The sequence below is a fragment of the Schistocerca nitens genome, chromosome 3 (genome assembly GCF_023898315.1).
Source record: "Schistocerca nitens isolate TAMUIC-IGC-003100 chromosome 3, iqSchNite1.1, whole genome shotgun sequence".
NCBI lineage: Eukaryota > Metazoa > Arthropoda > Insecta > Orthoptera > Acrididae > Schistocerca > Schistocerca nitens.
The window spans coordinates 734,470,643-734,490,688 of NC_064616.1; the positions used below are offsets into that span (position 1 = coordinate 734,470,643).

General features: G+C 44.3%; 1 protein-coding gene and 1 non-coding gene across 2 annotated transcripts in view; both read right to left on the bottom strand.

The window, feature by feature from the left end:
* LOC126249410 (secreted frizzled-related protein 1-like) overlaps positions 1–20,046 on the bottom strand; it is a 446,333-nt gene that overhangs the window by 215,096 nt on the left and 211,191 nt on the right. The gene's annotated exons all lie outside the window — the stretch shown is intronic.
* Positions 12,041–12,115, bottom strand: Trnat-ggu (transfer RNA threonine (anticodon GGU)). Its single transcript has one exon. It is a non-coding gene; the product is annotated as a tRNA-Thr (tRNA).

Consider the following 20,046-nt stretch of genomic DNA (forward strand, 5'->3'; position numbering starts at 1 on the left):
TATGGCACCCATACTCGCGGCAGGTGTCGTTATTATTAAACAGCAAATAATATCGTGGCTCCTTTGGTTCGCCTTTCAAGTCTTTATACGACTGCTTAGTTTTAAATTTTCTGTGAATTTACCAGTTAGTCTCCGAATCATCTAAATAATCTTCTCAACTCCAACAGGATACTTGAAACAAACTAATTGCGGCGTAATAATGAAAGAATCAGACCATGAGTAGATGATAACTATTACATTTTAATAGTTTTTCTAGTTCTGCAGTTCTCTAGGCACACGACAGACGCTATATCTAGTCCGGCCGCCATTTGTGTAGACTTTTATCCACTGTGTTCTACTAGCAGAACGTTACCTGGAGTGTACCATCATGAGGTTAGGTTATCTACATGATGCTACATGAGGCGGGGAAAGTGGTGCGGGGGGGGGGGGGGGGGGGGTCTGACACGACCTTGGTGCAGTGCAGCAAACCCATAGACCACATTACTCGTGAATGACCAGTAAGTAAATTTAATGGAGACTGGAACGACTTCATGAAGGCCCCTCTTAAGACTACTGCACTGTTAAACTTCCCGGATATAGAGTAATGACGGGAGTGTGAAATTCATAACGTCTCTAGTTTATCACTGGCTACAGTTTTATGTTAGTTCAAAAATGGCTCTGAGCACTATGGGACTTAACTGCTGTGGTCATCAGTCCCCTAGAACCTAGAACTACTTAAACCTAACTAACCTAAGGACATCACACACATCCATGCCCGAGGCAGGATTCGAACCTGCGACCGTAGCGGTCGCGCGGTTCCAGACTGTAGCGCCTAGAACCACTCGGCCACCCCGGCCGGCTTATATTAGTTATTGGAATACTTTCTTATGTTTGTTTTCTTTCTTTTTCTGTTTTACACGTGTCATACCTTCCTCTAGTTTTGCCGTACACTAAATAAAATAACAAACTGCATTTTGACTTCGAACTCTGAAGAATCCTCTTCCCAAACCAACATTACTGGATCATTTTTGTTTTGCAAGTCGCAGACGTGACTCATGTTTCTGGGCAATGAATTTCTTCTGGACACTAAACAAGCATTAATACAAATATAATTAAGGGATATGTCACTGGGAATGAGAAATGACTTTTAAACGTAAGATCATTTATCAGGAGCAAACTGGAAAATTCACAGTTTGAAGGAAGACAAAACGATTTGATTTGTCCTCATTGCACGTAGAAAAGCGACCTTAGTAGAAGGACGGAGACAACTGCCGGAGTAATTGGGAAAGAGGAAAGGACTTGTAGAAGAGTTCGATTTTTAGACTTTTTCGAGTATTCGAGTAATTCACTCTTTCCAAGCGATCAGTGACTTACACGAAACTTACAACTGTATTATTGGTGTGTGAGATTTAGACACAAAGTACTGGATAATCAGGCAAACGAAAACGTAGATGCTGATTCAGAACATGTTATTATGAAGTTCTAAGCCCCTGGGAATAGAAGCAAATAGGTCAGGAGAAATATCTACATTTATAATTATCTGAAATCGCCTTATGTGATTTAGGAAAATCACGGAAAATCTATAACTGGATAATAGGGCATGAATCTGAACCGTGGTCCTCCCGAATAGTATTACCAGTGTCTTATCAGACACGGGAAGCGTAGAATATGCAGAATTGAACATAACGTTTCGCAAATGTATTTGTGACGATGTTAGAATATGCGGTGCAAATTTTACTAAAAAAATGACTGAAAATAATAACAACATGAAGACGACAAAACAGGAACTTATGTATGGGGGATTTCACATTTCATCGGTTAAAATGGCAGATGGCAGAGTGACTAACAAGAGAGAGAAAATTATACAATAACCGAACGGCTCTTTAAACGTTTATATAGTTCAAGAAATGAATCAAAAGCATTAACAATCGCCAACAAAAATAATCAAATTCGGAAAGTAATGCTATATTAGTGGTATAAACCCATTCGACGTGTGGTGGAAGGAAAGAGGACAGGATATGGCGCTGTTTCCATACAAATTATTAAAGTGGAAGTTAAATTATTATATTTCGAATCGAATAAAGATATCGTAGAAAAATAGATGGAAATCGACTGCATAGAATGAAAAATTGTTGGAATGATAGAACAATAGCTCTTGCAAGATCAATTTTGAGTAAAAAGTTTCATTTATAAATCATATTCATTAGGAGTTAAAAACTCCACACTGACTCATACAGTCTCCCCTGAAACACATTAGGAACAGAGTGCTTTGAACTGAAAAACAAAATAGTTTTCAGAAGCATTAGGTGTGCTGGTCGTTGTAATGCGACGTCTCAGAAGGATGCTTAGTTTGAGTGACAAGTGGTATATAAACTAAAATTGAATGCATGAGGGACGAAATCTTTGGAAATACCTTGCTCGATAAACCTGACGTAGTGGAGCGTATTCGAGACACCCAGATAGAATTAATTAAGAAAATTAAGAATAGTACATAATATTTCTAATGTTTAATAAAGGTTGGAAATTGTCGTATAGGTTACTGAATATGTCGAATTAATAGGCGCGCAGAGATGAAGCGACTAGTTCAATAAAGGACGAAACTGACAATCATAATAAACTGTTCCAGCTCAAAGACATAGCTGATTTTTCTTAGTGTCCTGTAATAAAAGGACGCAATATTTGGATGAAAGCTCGAAACTCATTTTTTAGTTTCAGGTTTATGGCTAAGCTAACATATACTGATGAGCCAAAACATTATGACCACCTACTAAAAACGTGTTGGTCCATCTTTGCCAGGCAATGCTGCAGAAATTCTGCGTGAAATGGATTCGAAAAGTCCTTGGTAGGCTTCCGGATTGAGAGGTGGCATGAGCCCCCTCTCATATTTCTATCTTACGACTCTCCTCTCTATTTGCATGCGGTGGAGGGCTGCTATTCCTTCACACGCGGACTTCCCACGCAGCGTCTCTCGTCACCCGGGTGGTCCGGTGACAGGCGGGTGAAGCCGACGTGTGTGAGGCAGTCGAGTGAATGCTTTGCAGACGCCGACATTGTCAAGAGACACGCCCGCTGGGGTGTGAAGTAGCGGCTGGGCTAGAGGTTCCGTTACTTCGGAGAAACTTAGCGAAAACACTTTCTGGCGGGCTACCAGCGAGGCGTGGGAATGACTTGTGTACCCTGGCAGTTGTGGCGGGAAAATTCCCGCACTTTCTGCAAAATAGTAACGGTGATTGGTTTGCTCAGAGCATAGCGCCGTGACGTAGCAAAATCAGCACAGAAATTGGCGCCAAGAATCTCCATTGGTGGAATGGTAGTGCTCCGGCAATGGAGTGGAATTTCCGCCGGTTTTCGAGTTGCTGATTGGAACGTTTAACCTCGGCCACTGTCGTGGGGGCGGAAATGTTCTGTGTTCGGCCTGTACGGGTGCTCTTGTGAAGGGTCGGCAGTCGCCTTTCGGTCGAGGACGTCGAAGCAACCAGCCCTCGCCTGCGGTACGCCAGATCGTGTTCTGGCAGATAAGAAGACCGTTTGGTAATGTACGTCCGCAGCACCGGCAGATAGGGATTTTCCTAGGTGACAATCAGAGCTCAGCAGAGCGCGCCTGTTCATCCTTTTCTAACTTTGTTCTGTTTCGAGTAGCAGCAATTACTGGTGGGTTAGCTGTGTGTCTCTCTTGAGATTTGAGTGGAAAGGAATTGGCTCCACATACCACTACGTCTTAAACCTCACGATCTAAGTTAGGGACAACTTCACCTTTATAGTGTTTGTATGAATCTCCAATTTTAGCCAATTTGATGTTTTATAAATATTTCCTGTATCTCTTTTACTATTCTGTGTTTAATCTTAATAAATCATATTGTTATTTTGGACAGAACTTTCATTCTGTTAATCGATAAAGCAACCCTATCATTCCTCACTATGCTAATGAAACCTTGGTTTATTTAACTTATTTATAAAATTAAATTATTGCAGGTGCCAAACTCTGTTCTACTCCACTGGCAGGGTTGATTAGAGTCAGTTCGCGTATTTTTTTTATCCTTGTGCAACAGCAACAGTCGGAGTTAGAATAGGGGGGGGGCTTAGAGCATGATTTACATATGTGGATTCTAGTAGAATTTAGTGATAAATACACTGCTAGCCCCGGCACCTCGCATAAAATGGCGACCCTTGGCCTCGGATCTTTCCTGTGAATCTCTGATAAGCAAACAGGATTCTTAGTAGGAACATTCAATTTTTTTCTCTACTTTTTTTTAATGATTAATACCCAACTTGTTTTTCTGGTAGTTCCGCGTTTAGTTTTAAGTAGCGGCGCATGATTACAGTTTTTGTTTTCAGTGTATATATTCTTTCGTTCATTGTTTTTGTGTTTCGTTGATGTGGTGTCCGTACCACATCGCACTTTGTCGGATTTGTGTGCGGTTTCTGTACCACATCAAATTGTGTTTGTAATTACAGCATTGGAACAGCGTTGTTGAAATTTTATGTCTATGTGTAAAAACACAGGGAGTAGATTATTTTTTACTGTGTATTTTAGATAAATTTTGTTTCTCATGAATGATCACGAGAAGTAATTTACGACTATTAGTGAGCGAAGCTAAAACAAAAGTGGATATTATAATGGATAAGGGACACGTTACTGACGGGGATAGGTTTGGAGGTGAGATGGGCACATTTTTAGCAGGACAGGACGACAGGGTCATTGATGAGGACGGTGATTTGGACGCGATCTTAGAGCAACGTCGCGACCGTGATTATGATAGCGAGGTAGAGGATGAAACAGAGACAGGCACACAGGTCGAGACGGCAGCAGAAGTTTATAAGCAAACGAACGAGAGTAGACAGGGGCCAGCTCGGTCACGTCAGAGCTCTAGCGCCCAGGTGTCCAGAGTTACATCGCCCATGTGTGACGAGGATCAAAAAGATGACATTAACCCAATACTGAGCTTCCTACGATCAATGAAAGAAGAAGCGGACGAACAGCGTAAGAAGGACGCTGAGGCAATAATTTCGCATATAGGAGAAATTCGTGGGGAATTACTAACAATAAAGAAAGAATGTGGAGAAGTAAAACAAATGTCAATGGTAGCACAAAAAGTAGCAGGCCTAGCCAGAACGGCAGCAACAGGGGCAATGAAAATCGCAAAAGTAACTTCTCAACTCGCAGGTCGCTTGCGACGTGCGACACAAGCCCACTCAAAATCCCTAGCGCTCTTAAAAACCCAAGGTAATATTGCGGTTACGAACATCACGAAACGAATGAAAGAAGTAGAGAGTCGGATAGCAAAACTAGAGCGAAACGGGCACACGAGCACTGCGCGTTCGGATACCAATGATGGAGTACACAGAATTGTGTCTCCGAGGAAAAGCCCGCCGTGCTCTAGCCCAGTGACAGAGTGCGGAACTAACAATGCACACGCAGAAACACCTAGTAATAGCTCCAATAATTGTAGCCCACTTAGGAGGGTGAATTCTGAGTGCCACTGCCACTGTGATACGGAGGTAGCACATCACAGTTATCAGCAAGATAGATCAGGACACTCAGCAGTCGTGCAAGTATCGGAAACGAGTGACAACACCAGTGCGAGGATCGGACAGGATTTTGATCACAATCACTTCCTGTCGATACTAAAATTCCAAAAGTTCAGAGATAATGGAGGGTCGATGCATCCCAAGAGCTGGGTGGTGCAGTTTTCAAATTCATTACCGTCATCATGGCCAACCCTGGCAAAATTAGAATTCATGTGTGGACACATCGAAGGCCAAGCCGCGGAAAAGATGCGGGGAGTGGCAGCGACGTGTCAGACTTATCAGGAATTTGTTGATGCGTTCCTGGGGATCTACTGGTCAAAGGAAACGCAAGACAGGATTAAAGACGAAATAATATTTTGTCCTGAACTGGAAGTGTCCGGGCATAAGAGCGCAACCAAATTTTTTGATGATTAACTCAAGAAGAATCAGTTTTTAGATAGTCCATATAGCAAGGGAGAAATCATCAAATTTTGTTTTTCCAAATTGCCTGTTAGGTATCAACAGACACTTGTCGGCAAGTGTGGATCTGACATCGAAGCATTCAAGAGTATTGCGCGAACTCGAAGTAGTCTTCGATAAACAAGACGCAAAGGACAGGAAGAAGGCGCAAAATAACAAATACCACGGGCCAGCAAGGGCAGTCGACAACAGATCGCATAATCGCGCTCGTCAGTTAGGAAACCAGGGTTACGGAAATCAAGGTTACGCAATTCAAGATTATGGAAACCAGAGACACGGAAACCAGGACGTCAGGGAACAGGGTCAATCTAGACAAGGAATCTGGGACAGGAGGAATATCGAACGGCAAAGCGACCGTAACTGGAGAGAGCGAAATCAAGGACCACAGGAGAACCAGGAGATTGAAATTAGACCCGCAAATCCTAAGGCACGTCAGAGGAGGGGGAGTCTAACAAGGGATTGGCGCTAGTCCATAGGATTCCACCACATCTCTCACACAAAGAAGTTCGTGGAATAATAGTAGTTTAAGTGGTATACATAGTAGAATAGGCAAATATATGAACCTTTCTTCGGGGAACAATAATTGTTGCATTAATAGATTAAGATTGTTAAAAGTATTAAAACGCTGCATTGTCTCACATAAGAATGTACTGCTGCTATCCTTCTTTTTGTTTATGTTCGCGACTTCCAATGTCGATGGAGTAGGAGACACTACCTTTCCATGAGCAATGTTTTAGTCCTTTCCTGTCTGGTGTCCATGTTGAGGGATAATGATGAGTGAGGAGATGTCGCACAAACGGGCGCATACAAGAACGTGCTCTTAGAAGCGTTCTGAGAAGTCGTGATACGCTCCATAGCGGCCACAACCAGTTCGTGAGACGTTCATACCTATGCTTGCAGGCACGCGTCAGTGCACTGCAAGATTGTGGTATATTGCGTGATTTCGAGGATGAGCATGTGCAGTATAGTTTTTACAGTGATGCGCCAGCATCGTTGACTTGCAAGTCGGGGTGAACCTGTGAGCGTTTGACTCCAATGGTGCCCTAGACGAGACAAATGCGAGCATAAAGCCTACCATGCCAATGTGCTGGTTGGGGATTTAGCGTGCTGCTCGTGACTGTCACAGATGAATAACCAGGGACTTATACTTGGATATTCGTGACATACTGTGTAGCGGGCGTGTGTTGGGCGACTGAATCCTCAACAGGAACCACCCCTGGCTTGGTCATATTACATTGCTTCTGGAAAGGTGTGCTTTGATCCCGAAAACCGCATCAGATAGAGAAGGAAGTTGCAACTATAAATTTATTGTCGTGTATAGCCATGGCTAACCCAGTCTCTGGAGTTTCAGTGAGGCGTAGTGAGAACTCGGAGGCCATGTCGTACGGCGCGCACATCACTGTCGTCAATAGCGGCGAGCAGCGAGACATCTCAACGTAACAGGAATTATGTAAGAGTATTGTATAAAAAAAAGGTAATAATAATAATAATAGAGTACCATATTCTAGGATAAATTAAACTTTAGGATTTTTACAATAACTAGATTAATATTGTGGGGCTTTTCTACCACAAGTGTTGTGTTTGGCGCGCGCCTGTTGGGATGTTATTTTTCAGGTCATGAAACCACAGACCCGAGATGGAGGGACGACCGGCGAGCGAACGTACAATAGTTGCATGTTCGAACGTACAATAGTTGCATGTTCTTTATAGCTCAGTAAAACTTCAGCCTGCATAGTAGTGTAATTTGTTTAGAAGACACAGAATGTAGATCGTTGGCATGTGGTAGTTAATTCTTGAGCATGTCTACTGTCGATCTATATAATTGATAGTAATGTTGGTGCGGGCCCGCACATTTAGTTGTTCATCCATTACAAAGCATCAGTTATCACACACCTTGTACATACTGAGATCGGTCTCTACACATATATCAAAATAAATTATTTCCATGTCTAGATGAGATGTTATAATGATTGCCATAGATTAATAACTATAAAAGTAAAATAAGAGTGTCTGAAATGACAGACCATCAATGTTTCATTATGTAAATTTATTATAACATAGAAGGTCATGGGAAAAAGTTAGGCATAAGATTTTTGTAAGAATTGTGCAGATGACGAGGATCGTGGCAATGCGGAGGCCGGCCGGAGCGGGAACAAGAGGTCTACAGCTACCTGCAAGAAAAGAGCGTCAGCACCCCAACTGACGTGAAGGGCGAGCGCATCCGGTCCACAGGCTGACAGTCACCCGGCCGCCTACCTGAGGGATTACGCGGGACCCTCGCCAGGCCACAAGCGAAAGTGAGGCTGGCCGTTGACACTGACACGCGACCCACACGCGACAGCCTGCTAGCTCTCCAGACACGGCAGCCGTTTGGAGGGATTCCCTGCGGCAGACCACGTTGTCGTGAGTACACGAAGAAGATCACATATCGTGTCAGAACCTGCGCCTCATGTGCCTCAGGACAGAAAGGGACGCTATATACTCACCTGTTTGGGTTTTTACAACTCACTAGCATTGGCCGATCTGCATACACAAAGCAGTATCGTGCCACACTAACAAATGTATGGTCTCATTTCTTATTTCTCCTCTCTATTAGAGAGCAGTTTTAACAATAGTCGCTCCTAGTTCGATCCTGTATGGATGACCTCACACACTTGTGGAGTCACTCCACGTGCCATCATCCCTCGTCGAACTGCAATATTGGGAAACGTAAAGTTCTGTCCAGCGAGAGAAGAGACCTAGACTAGTGATGTATCCCAACGAGTAGACCTCAGAGCCAATTAATCGACGTGAGGAGAGCCTATCACTGTGTCTTCCTACCGTACTGCCGTGATCATATGCGTGGGTCTGACTACAATCTCAACAGCGTACGGCAGACACTCCAGAACTCCCTATTGCTGTTGCCACAACGTAGCAACAACACCCGACGTTTAGCCTTATGTGATGTCAGTACTGTGGAATTAGTGAAGTGCCAGGGATATTTCTAACAATGTGATTTTGTGCCTCATTCTCAGCACAGTCGTGAACTTTGTGCAATGTGCACGCACAATTTGATGCCCCATGAACCTTGTTTTTTTTCTTAAATTTCTTTCTCTTATGTTGTTTTTGTAATGTAGGTTATACCTTGTATGCGTTTGTGTTTTACACTGTAATTCTTATTACAGATTACTGTATTGTTCTCCACACCATGTTTTTTTTTTGTATTTTGTGTTTATTGTTGTGTGTATGCAAACAGTGTGCCTGAAGTCCCCATAAACTGAAGCAGATACCACCACTGTCATTGTGAATGGACCATCAGTTGAGGGAACATTTTGTAAAGGTTATTCTTGCTGCAGGGAGACAGAATGAATCGGAGGTTGTAACTAGATTCTGAAAGCTCACAAAGAGATTGTTAACTTAAATAGTATCATGTGTGAGTGAGTTCAGGTTAGTTTAATGATTAAAATTGTTGTAACATCTTGGGCATTTAATTGCGGAGCACTCCAACTCTGATTGTAAAGAATAAACTGCTCCATATTTGGCTCAGATGCCCGGGCCATATTTAGAGCGTGAATGTCTGCGTGAATCGGTGTTTGGAAGGGGCTCCCTGGGTATGGATGTGTGATGTGAGTGTTAGTGTTCCATATTAAGAAGGTGAAGTTGGCTACATCATAAATAATCCTCCCTCTATGAGCTGCATTTTTCAGTTGCAGTGATTTTCTTTATAGAGTGTGGCATGTGGAGCCAGTTGCGAATTTGTTCTTGGGCGATTGACTCACTACCTTGCTCCTAAGTGAGCCAACCGCTCACCAATTACAATCTAAAATGGCGTAGGGGCTATGAGAGGTGGCATGAGCCCCCTCTCATATTTCTATCTTACGACTCTCCTCTCTATTTGCATGCGGTGGAGGGCTGCTATTCCTTCACACGCGGACTTCCCACGCAGCGTCTCTCGTCACCCGGGTGGTCCGGTGACAGGCGGGTTAAGCCGACGTGTGTGAGGCAGTCGAGTGAATGCTTTGCAGACGCCGACATTGTCAAGAGACACGCCCGCTGGGGTGTGAAGTAGCGGCTGGGCTAGAGGTTCCGTTACTTCGGAGAAACTTAGCGAAAACACTTTCTGGCGGGCTACCAGCGAGGCGTGGGAATGACTTGTGTACCCTGGCAGTTGTGGCGGGAAAATTCCCGCACTTTCTGCAAAATAGTAACGGTGATTGGTTTGCTCAGGGCATAGCACCGTGACGTAGCAAAATCAGCACAGAAATTGGCGCCAAGAATCTCCATTGGTGGAATGGTAGTGCTCCGGCAATGGAGTGGAATTTCCGCCGGTTTTCGAGTTGCTGATTGGAACGTTTAACCTCGGCCACTGTCGTGGGGGCGGAAATGTTCTGTGTTCGGCCTGTACGGGTGCTCTTGTGAAGGGTCGGCAGTCGCCTTTCGGTCGAGGACGTCGAAGCAACCAGCCCTCGCCTGCGGTACGCCAGATCGTGTTCTGGCAGATAAGAAGACCGTTTGGTAATGTACGTCCGCAGCACCGGCAGATAGGGATTTTCCTAGGTGACAATCAGAGCTCAGCAGAGCGCGCCTGTTCATCCTTTTCTAACTTTGTTCTGTTTCGAGTAGCAGCAATTACTGGTGGGTTAACTGTGTGTCTCTCTTGAGATTTGAGTGGAAAGGAATTGGCTCCACATACCACTACGTCTTAAACCTCACGATCTAAGTTAGGGACAACTTCACCTTTATAGTGTTTGTATGAATCTCCAATTTTAGCCAATTTGATGTTTTATAAATATTTCCTGTATCTCTTTTACTATTCTGTGTTTAATCTTAATAAATCATATTGTTATTTTGGACAGAACTTTCATTCTGTTAATCGATAGAGCAACCCTATCATTCCTCACTATGCTAATGAAACCTTGGTTTATTTAACTTATTTATAAAATTAAATTATTGCAGGTGCCAAACTCTGTTCTACTCCACTGGCAGGGTTGATTAGAGTCAGTTCGCGTATTTTTTTTATCCTTGTGCAACAGCAACAGTCGGAGTTAGAATAGGGGGGGCTTAGAGCATGATTTACATATGTGGATTCTAGTAGAATTTAGTGATAAATACACTGCTAGCCCCGGCACCTCGCAGGATGTATGTGGCGCCGGATTACGACACACAGGTCACACAATTCCCGTAAATTATGAGCCGCTGGCTTGTGGGTACAGAGTGACGCCCGATGGCGTCCCACATGTGTTTCACTGGGTTCATATCAGGAAAAATTTGGTGGCCAAGTTGTCTACGTGGATCCACTATCACACTCCTGAAACCAGTGTTGACAATTCTGACCTTGTGACACGACCAGTTATTCTGCTGGAAAATACCATCGTCATCGGGAAAGACATCAAGAATGAAGGGAAGCACGTGATCCAAAACAGTGTTCATATAGTGAACAGTATCATGTGCTACCAAAAACCCCATGGAACCCCATGTGAATGTCCCCAAAAGAACTGCCATCAGAACTGACGATATCGTTCTGTCCACATGGGAACACGTAAGGGGTCGTTTGCTGCGAAGCCTCATGTTCAACATCATGCACTGAACGGTGTGCTCCGCCACACTTGTGCCCGCACCATCACTGAACTTATGCACTTCAGCTGTTGACGAGCGTTGATATATATATCAACGGGGACAGGTGAAAATGTGTGTCCCGACCGGGACTCGAACACGGGATCTCCTGCTTACATGGCAGACGCTCTATCCATCTTTTTTTTTTTTTAATCTCATTTTGTTCCCTTTTGTTCGTTGCATCTGCTCGGGGCGGACGTCATAAGACATCTATTTAAGTTCGTTGTTGATCGATTAACTCAGTTTTTTTATTACAAGTGCAGCTAACCCTCTGACCGAACACGCTGAGCTACCGTGCCGGCGCTGAAGTATATACTTATATGGATATGGTGTCTGTTCTTTCGAACATTTTCGGACATGTCTGAAAGAACAGACACCATTGATGACCTGCAGCCATCTAGAACGAAATTAGAATTATATATTAATACCTTCAGCTACTGACGAGCGTTGATATATATCAACGGGGACAGGTGAAAATGTGGGCCCCGACCGGGACTCGAACCCAGGATCTCCTGCTTACCTGGCAGACGCTCTATCCACCTGAGCCACCGAGGGCAGAGGATAGTGTGACCGCAGCGACTATCTTGCGCACGCCTCCCGCGAGATCCACATTCTCACCTTATATGTCCACATACTACATTCGTAGTGTCCCTACCCAACACACTCATTACTCGTGGAAGACATTCTTACCAAGTCCCGTAAGAGTTCGGGTAATATGTGTGTATCCGCACAGAAGAAAAAGGTCATGACCAGTATTGCCAGAACTATATACTTATATGGATATCCATATAAGTATATCACTGAACTTCGTCGTAAAATCGCCGCCTAGCCTGCTTTATAAAGCAGCCTAGACTCTGACCTCCACTTCGTGGATGTGTAATACCTTGTCACCTACACGGGTTTCACTGACCTTCATTCCCATTTGTGGCCCATATCATCGCCACTATTCGTCTTTTGCTCGCTTATGTGCACCGTTGAAAAAAGAAAAAGAAAAAAAAAAACGCTAGTCACTGTGGCTCATTTCGAAGCGGGACTCGTCACTGAAAACAGTTCTACTCCATTCAGTGGGATTTCAGGCCGAAGACGTGTCTGGAGATGCCCCAGACAGCGGTTGGATGCCAACCTGGTTATCGCTCGCATACGCCCCGACAGCTAGTAGCGATGGTCTGGGGTGTCATTTCTTTTCATAGCAGGACCCCTTTGGGTGTCATCCGCAGTACCCTTACAACACAGCGGTACATTAACGACATTCTGCGCCCCGTTCTGTTGTCCGTCAGGGCAAGCCATCCTGGGATTACGTTTCAGCAAGATAATGTCCGCCTGCACATGGTGAGAGTTTCTACTGCTTGTCTCTGTGCTTGCAAAACCCTATATTGGCCAGCAAATTCGCTGTATCTCTCCGTAAGAGAGCATAATGTGCAGGGCCCTCCGACTAGCTCGAGATTTGAACGATCTAACGCGCCAATTGGACAGAATTTGGCACTATATCCGCCAGAAGGACATCCAACAACTCTGCCAATTAATACCAAGCCGAATAACAACTTCCATAAGGGCCAGACGCCGACCAACGCATTATTGATTTGCTCCATTAGTGCGGCTCTTTCTCTTGAATAAAATATACAATATTTCAGCAATTGTAATCATTTGGCCGGCCGGTATGGCCGTGCGGTTCTAGGCACTTCAGTCTGGAACCGCGTGACCGCTACGGTCGTAGGTTCGAATCCTGCCTCGGGCATGGATGTGTGTGATGTCCTTGGGTTAGTTAGGTTTAAGTAGTTCTAAGTTCTAGGGGACTAATGACCACAGATGTTTAGTCCCATAGTGCTCAGAGCCATTTGAACCATTTTTTGTAATCATTTGTTTGTCTGTACGTGTAAATCAAACCTACTGATTTCCGTCCCACGCGTATAATTCCTTCGTGGTGTGTCGCTTTTTTTTTATTTTCCTTAGAGTGTACTTTCTATACCGTGTCACTTGGCTGCAACGCCACCAGACGGCATTCCGTCTCGCGGCGGGCAATAGCCACAACAAAAATAAAATAAAAAAATGAGAGTCATCTTATGAGGAATCGCTAGCTGATTCGAGACCGGTCATGGTAAAAAAAAATTGAAGAGTTACAAAAGGTGACTGGTTCCAGTAATTTTTGGAAACCCTTGAGAGGTGGCATGAGCCCCCTCTCATATTTCTATCTTACGATTTTCCTCTCTAATTGCATGCGGTGGAAAGCCGCTATTCCTTCACATGCGGACTTCCCACGCAGCGTCTCTCGTCACCCGGGTGGTCCGGTGACAGGTGAGCTCTGCTGATGTTAAAAGGGTTAAGGGAGGGAGTGAGGGAGTCGAGAGAATGCTTTCCAGACGCCGACATTGTCAAAAGACACGCCCACAGGGGCCTGAAGTAGCGGCTGGGCTAGAGGTTCCGTTACTTCGCAGAAACTTAGCGAAAACACTTTCTGGCGGGCTACCAGTGAGGCGTGGGAATGACTTGTGTACCCAGGCAGTTTCGGCGGGCAAATTCCCGCGCTTTCTGCAAAATCGTAACTGTGATTGGCTTGCTCACGGCATAGCTCCGTGACGTAGCAAAATCGGCGCAGAAATTGGCGCTAAGAATCTCCATTGGTGGAATGGTAGTGCTCCGGCAATGGAGTGGAATTTTCCGCCGGTTTTCGAGTTGCTGATTGGAACGGTTAACCACAGCCACTGCCGTGGGGGCAGGAATGTTCTGTGTTCGGTTTGTACGGGTGCTCTTGTGGGGAGTCAGCTCTCGCCTTCCGGTCGGAGTAGGTTACAAGACTGAGCTCTCGCTGCTCTGGACAGCCTGCCTTCCGTTGGCTGTCTAATATACTTTTATTTAATTGTAACTGTTTGACGAAGTTGCTGAAGTTTCGACTTCAACGTAACTTTCCGAGTACAGTTGGCAATTGAACGTTCTGCGTACAAGCGGCCTATGTTGTCTGTCTTGAGCAGTTTTGACTAAAGTTGACTGTATCGGAGTTACAGTGTGACTTCGCTTGTTAAAATCAATCACTGTACCGTCAGTGATTGTGTGGCGAGCCTTCTTCGTCTCCCTCAGAGGCGCATTTGTATTGCTAGGAAGTCTTTAGTCTGGAACAACCAGACCAGGATAATTAGTTTCGGGCTATACTCGCGACATTATCATCACCATGACGGGACATCGAAGCAACCAGCCATCGCCTCCGGTACGCCAGATCGTGTTCTTGCAGTTAAGAAGACAGTTTGGTAATGTATGTCCGCAGCACTGGCAGATAGGGATTTTCCTAGGTGATAATCAGAGCTAAGCAGAGCGCGCCTGTTCGTCTTTCTCTAACTTTGTTCTATCTTGGGTGTTCATTGTCTGAATTCTCACTACTGTAGCAGCAATTAATGTTGGGTTGGCTGTGTGTCTCTCTTAAGACTTGAGTTGCAAGGAATTGGCTCCACATACCACTTCGTCCTAAATGTTACAATCTAGTTTAGGGACAACTTCACCTTCACAGCATTTATTTGAGTATCCAATTTGAGCCAATGTGATGTGTTGTAAATGTTTCATGTGTTTTTGTTTATTATTTTGAGTTATAATAAATCATATTGTTATTTTGGACAGAACTTTCATTCTGTTAATCGGTAGAGCAACCCTATCATTTCTCACTACGTCAATGAAACTTTCCTTTATTTAACTTATTTATCAAATGAAATTATTGCAGGTGCCAAACTCTTTTCTACTCTACTTGCAGGGTCGATTACTGTCAGTTCGCTTTGCTTGTTAATCCATGTGCAACAGCAAAAGTCGGAGTTAGAATGGGGGGGGGGGGGCTTAGAGCATCATTTACATATGTAGATTCTAGAAGAATTTAGTATTAAATACACTGCTAGCCCCGGCACCTCGCATAAAATGGCGACCTTAGCCTCGGATCTTTCCTGTGAATCACTGATAAACAAACAGTATTATTAGTAGGAACATTCAAATTTTTTTCTCTACTTTTTTTAATGATTAATACCCAACTTGTTTTTCTTGTAGTTCCGTGATTAGTTTTAAGTAGCAGCGCATGATTACTGTTTTTGTTTTCAGCGTATATATTTGTTTGTTTGTTCATTGTTTTATATGTTTCTTTGATGTGGTGTCCGTACCACTTCACACTTTGTCGGGTTTGTGTGCAGTTTCTGTGCATGTAATTACAGCGTTGGAACGGCGTTGTTGAAATTTTGTGTCTATGTTGAAAAATATATGGAGTAGATTATTTTTATTGTGCATTTTAGGTAAAATTGTTTTTTATGAATGATCACGAGAAGTAAGGCACGACTATTATCGAGCGAAGTTAAAACAAAAGAGGATTGCATAATGGATAAGGGGCAGTTTACTGACGGGGATAGGTTCGGAGATGAGATGGGCACATTTTTAGCAGGACAGGACGACAGGGTCATTGATGAGGAAGGTGATTTGGACGCGATCTTAGAGCAACGTCGCCGCCGTGATTATGATACTGAGGTAGAGGATGAAACAGAGACAGGCACACGGGTCGAGACGGTAGCAGAAGTTTATAATCAAACGAACGAGAACAGACAGGGGCCAGCTCGGTCACGTCAGAGCTCTAGTACCCAGGTGTCCAGAGTTACATCACCCATGTGTGACGAGGATCAAAATGATGACATTAACCCAATACTGAGCTTCCTACGATCAATGAAAGAAGAAGCTGACGAACAGCGTAAGAAGGAGAAGGAAGAAGATGAGAAACAACGCAAGAAGGAGAAGGAAGAAGATGAGAAACAGCGTAAGAAGGAGAAGGAAGAAGCTGACGAACAGCGTAAGAAGGACACTCAGGAAATAATTTCGCATATAGGAGAAATTCGAGGGGAATTACTAACAATAAAGAAAGAATGAGGAGAAGTAAAACAAATGTCAATGGCTGCACAAAAAGTAGCAGGCCTGGCCATAACGGCGGCAATAGGGGCAATGAAAGTCGCGGAAGCAACTTCTAAACTCGCAGGGCGCTTGCGACGTACAACACAATCCCACTCAAAATCCCTAGCGTTCTTAAAAACCCAGGGTAATAACGCGGTTGCGAACAACACGAAACGAATGGAAGAAGTAGAGAGTCGGATAGCAAAACTAGAGCAAAACGGGCACACGAGCACTGCGCGTTCGGATACCAATGATGGAGTACACAGAATTGTGTCTCCGAGGAAAAGCCCGCCGTGCTCTAGCCCAATGACCGAGTGCGGAACTAACAATGCACACGCAGAAACAGCGAGTAATAGCTCCAATAATTGTAGCCCACTTAGGAGAGTGAATTCTGAGTGCCACTTCCACTGTGTTACAGAGGTAGCACATCACAATTATCAGCAAGATAGAACAGGACACTCAGCAGACGTGCAAGTATCGAAAACGAGTGACAACACCAGTGCGAGGATCAGACAGGATTTTCATCACAATCACTTCCTGTCGATACTAAAATTCCAGAAGTTCAAAGAAAATGGAGGGTCGATGCATCCGAAGAGCTGGGTGATGCAGTTTACAAATTCATTACCGGCATCATGGCCAACCCAGGCAAAATTAGAATTCATGTGTGGACACATCGAAGGCCAAGCCGCGGAAAAGATGCGAGGTATGGCAGCGACGTGTCGGACTTATCAGGAATTTGTTGGTGCATTCCTGCGGACCTACTGGTCAAAGGAAACGCAAGACAGGATTAAAGAGGAAATAATATTTTGTCCTGAACTGGAAGTGTCCGGGCATAGGAGCGCAACCAAATTTCTTGATGATTTACTCAAGAAGAATCAATTTTAGATAGTCCATATAGCAACGGAGAAATCATTAAATTTTGCTTTTCCAAATTGCCAGTTAGGTACCAACAGACACTTGTCGCGAAGTGTGGATCTGACATAGAAGCATTCAAGAGTCTATTGCGCGAACTCGAAGTTGTCTTTGATAAACAAGACGCAAAGGACAGGAAGAAGGGGCAAAGTAACAAATACCACGGGCCAGGAAGGGAAGACGACAACAGATCGCATAATCGCACTGGTCAGTTAGGAAACCAGCGTTACGGAAGCCAAGGTTACGCTATTCAAGGTTATGGAAACCAAAGACACGGAAACCAGAACGTCAGGGAGCAGGGTCAATGTAGACAAGGAATCTGGGATAGGAGGAATAACGAACGGCAAAGCGACCGTAATTGGAGAGAGCGAAACCAAGGACAACAGTGGAGCCAGGAGATTGAAACTAGACCCGCAAATCCTAATGCACGTCAGAGGAGGGGGAGCTTAACAAAGGATTGACGCCAGACTAGTGCGAACACAGGCCGCCGGAATTTCGCACGTAATCTCGGACCTGGCCAACTACGGATGATAAATTACGAAGATTTATCAGAAATCCTGCTCGAAGAACATAAAACAACTCCTCGACAGGATCGGCAGCCTCTTACCTGTATCACAGTAACAATAGCTGAAAAGAGTATGAATGCGATAATAGATAGTGGAAGCTACATAACAGCAATATCTGAGGCAGCATACAAGAGGTGCTCTCAGGAGATGGACTGGCCTGTCCTATCGGTTAAGAAAACCAAAATAAAAGGGGCATTAGCGGGTAAATGTACGGAGGTCACCCAACAAACAAGACTGGAATTCTCCTGCCAAGGACACAAAATAGAGTCTAACTTCTGGATCGTGCCAAATCTGGCGATCGACATGATAATAGGAACGGACTTCCTAAATGAGCATGAGGCGATAGTTGATCTAGAACGAGGTGAAGTGGTTCTGAGGAAAAGGAAACCCGTCCACATTAAGTTCGACGACCAGCTGATCCCAGCTCAACTACCGTCTAACTGTGTTCGGATAAACTATGCGTGTCAGAAAGACAGAAAGGAAGAACAGGTCAACGTTGCGGGTAGGGGAGAGGACACGGATGAGAATGAAGTTGTAGTAATGGGAGAAATAAAGGAGAAAATAGGAGAAAAAGTGGAAGCAATAAAGAATATAAGGTGCGACCACCGCAAAGAACTTCATAAATTACTAGTAGAACATGCGGAGGTCTTCATTCCCAAGACAGGATCAATAAAGAACTTCCAATATGAATTCCGTGTACGTCCGCACAACCAGTTTCGTGTGCACCCTATCCAATCCCCTTGGCATATCGACAGAAAGTAGCAACTGAAATTACGCGAATGCTGAGTGAAGGCATAATAGAACCTACGGCTTCAGCCTATAATAACCCGTTAAGAGTAGTCGAGAAGGCAGATGGTAGTATTCGTTTAGTCTTGGACTCGCGACAGATTAATACCATAATAGAACCCGTAACAGACAGACCGGAACGATTAGAGGAACTCTTACAAAACTTCCATGGAATATCAATCTTCTCATCAGTTGATCCAAAATCGAGTTTCTGGCAGATCGAGCTCCATCCAAATTGCAGACAGTATACAGCCTTTTTAGCATTTGGAAGATGTTACCGGTTTCGTCGTCTACCATTTGGTTTGAACATTTCGTCTGCCGCATTCATTCGGGGGCTGGACGGCATACTAAGCGATAATTTGAAACGTCATGTCACCAGCTATGTGGACGATTTGCTGATCGCGGAGAAATCTTGGGGAGAACACAATGCGGTCCGCGGTGAACTCCTTGCGACATTCAAGGAATACGGAGTGACTATCAATATCGAAAAATCGAATTTTGGGACGTCCTCTGTCAAATTTCTAGGACATATCATCACGGGTGAGGGCATTGCCCCAAATCCCGAAAAGATCGAAGCGATTGAAAAGTTTCCCATTCCTACGACAAAGAAGCAGTTAAGGGGGTTCTTGGGGATCATAAATTTTTATAACCGCTTTATACATGTCAAAACTCAGAGCAGTCCTAGGTTGCATCAACTTACAGGAAAGAAGATTCCTTGGGAATGGGATGAGGCGGCCGAATCCGAATGGAAAGCATTAAAATTCGCATTATTACAAGCACCCATCCTCTCACACCCTAATTTAGCAGAAGAGCTTTGCATAGTCACGGACAGTTCATACTCAGGTCAGGGTGTCATGGTGTTCCAAGACTATGTACATGAAGGAAACGGGGTGTGGAAGACAATTGCGTTTGGTAGCAGAGCACTAGCCAAGAGTGAGAGGAATTACTCAGTAACCGAGTTAGAGGCGCTGGCTATTGTATGGGCGTTTGAAAAATTCAGATACCTTCTGTTTGGTCGCAAGACGAGGGTCTACACTGACCACAAGGCACTCGAGTTCCTGATGACTGCAAAGCTTAATCACAGGCGGCTCATTAGGTGGGCATCCTATTTGCAGCACTACAATTTTTCGATAGAATATATCCCCGGCAGTCAGAACATTATTGCAGACGCCTTATCAGGGTCACCGGTCGGATTTGAGCACAACATGGAAGAAGATCTGGAGGAAAATCAATACTGCCTTTACTATATGCAGAAAGTAGCCTTTGAAAATTTTATTACCTGTAGTATGCAGGACATCAAGAAGGAGCAAGACAAGGACCCTGC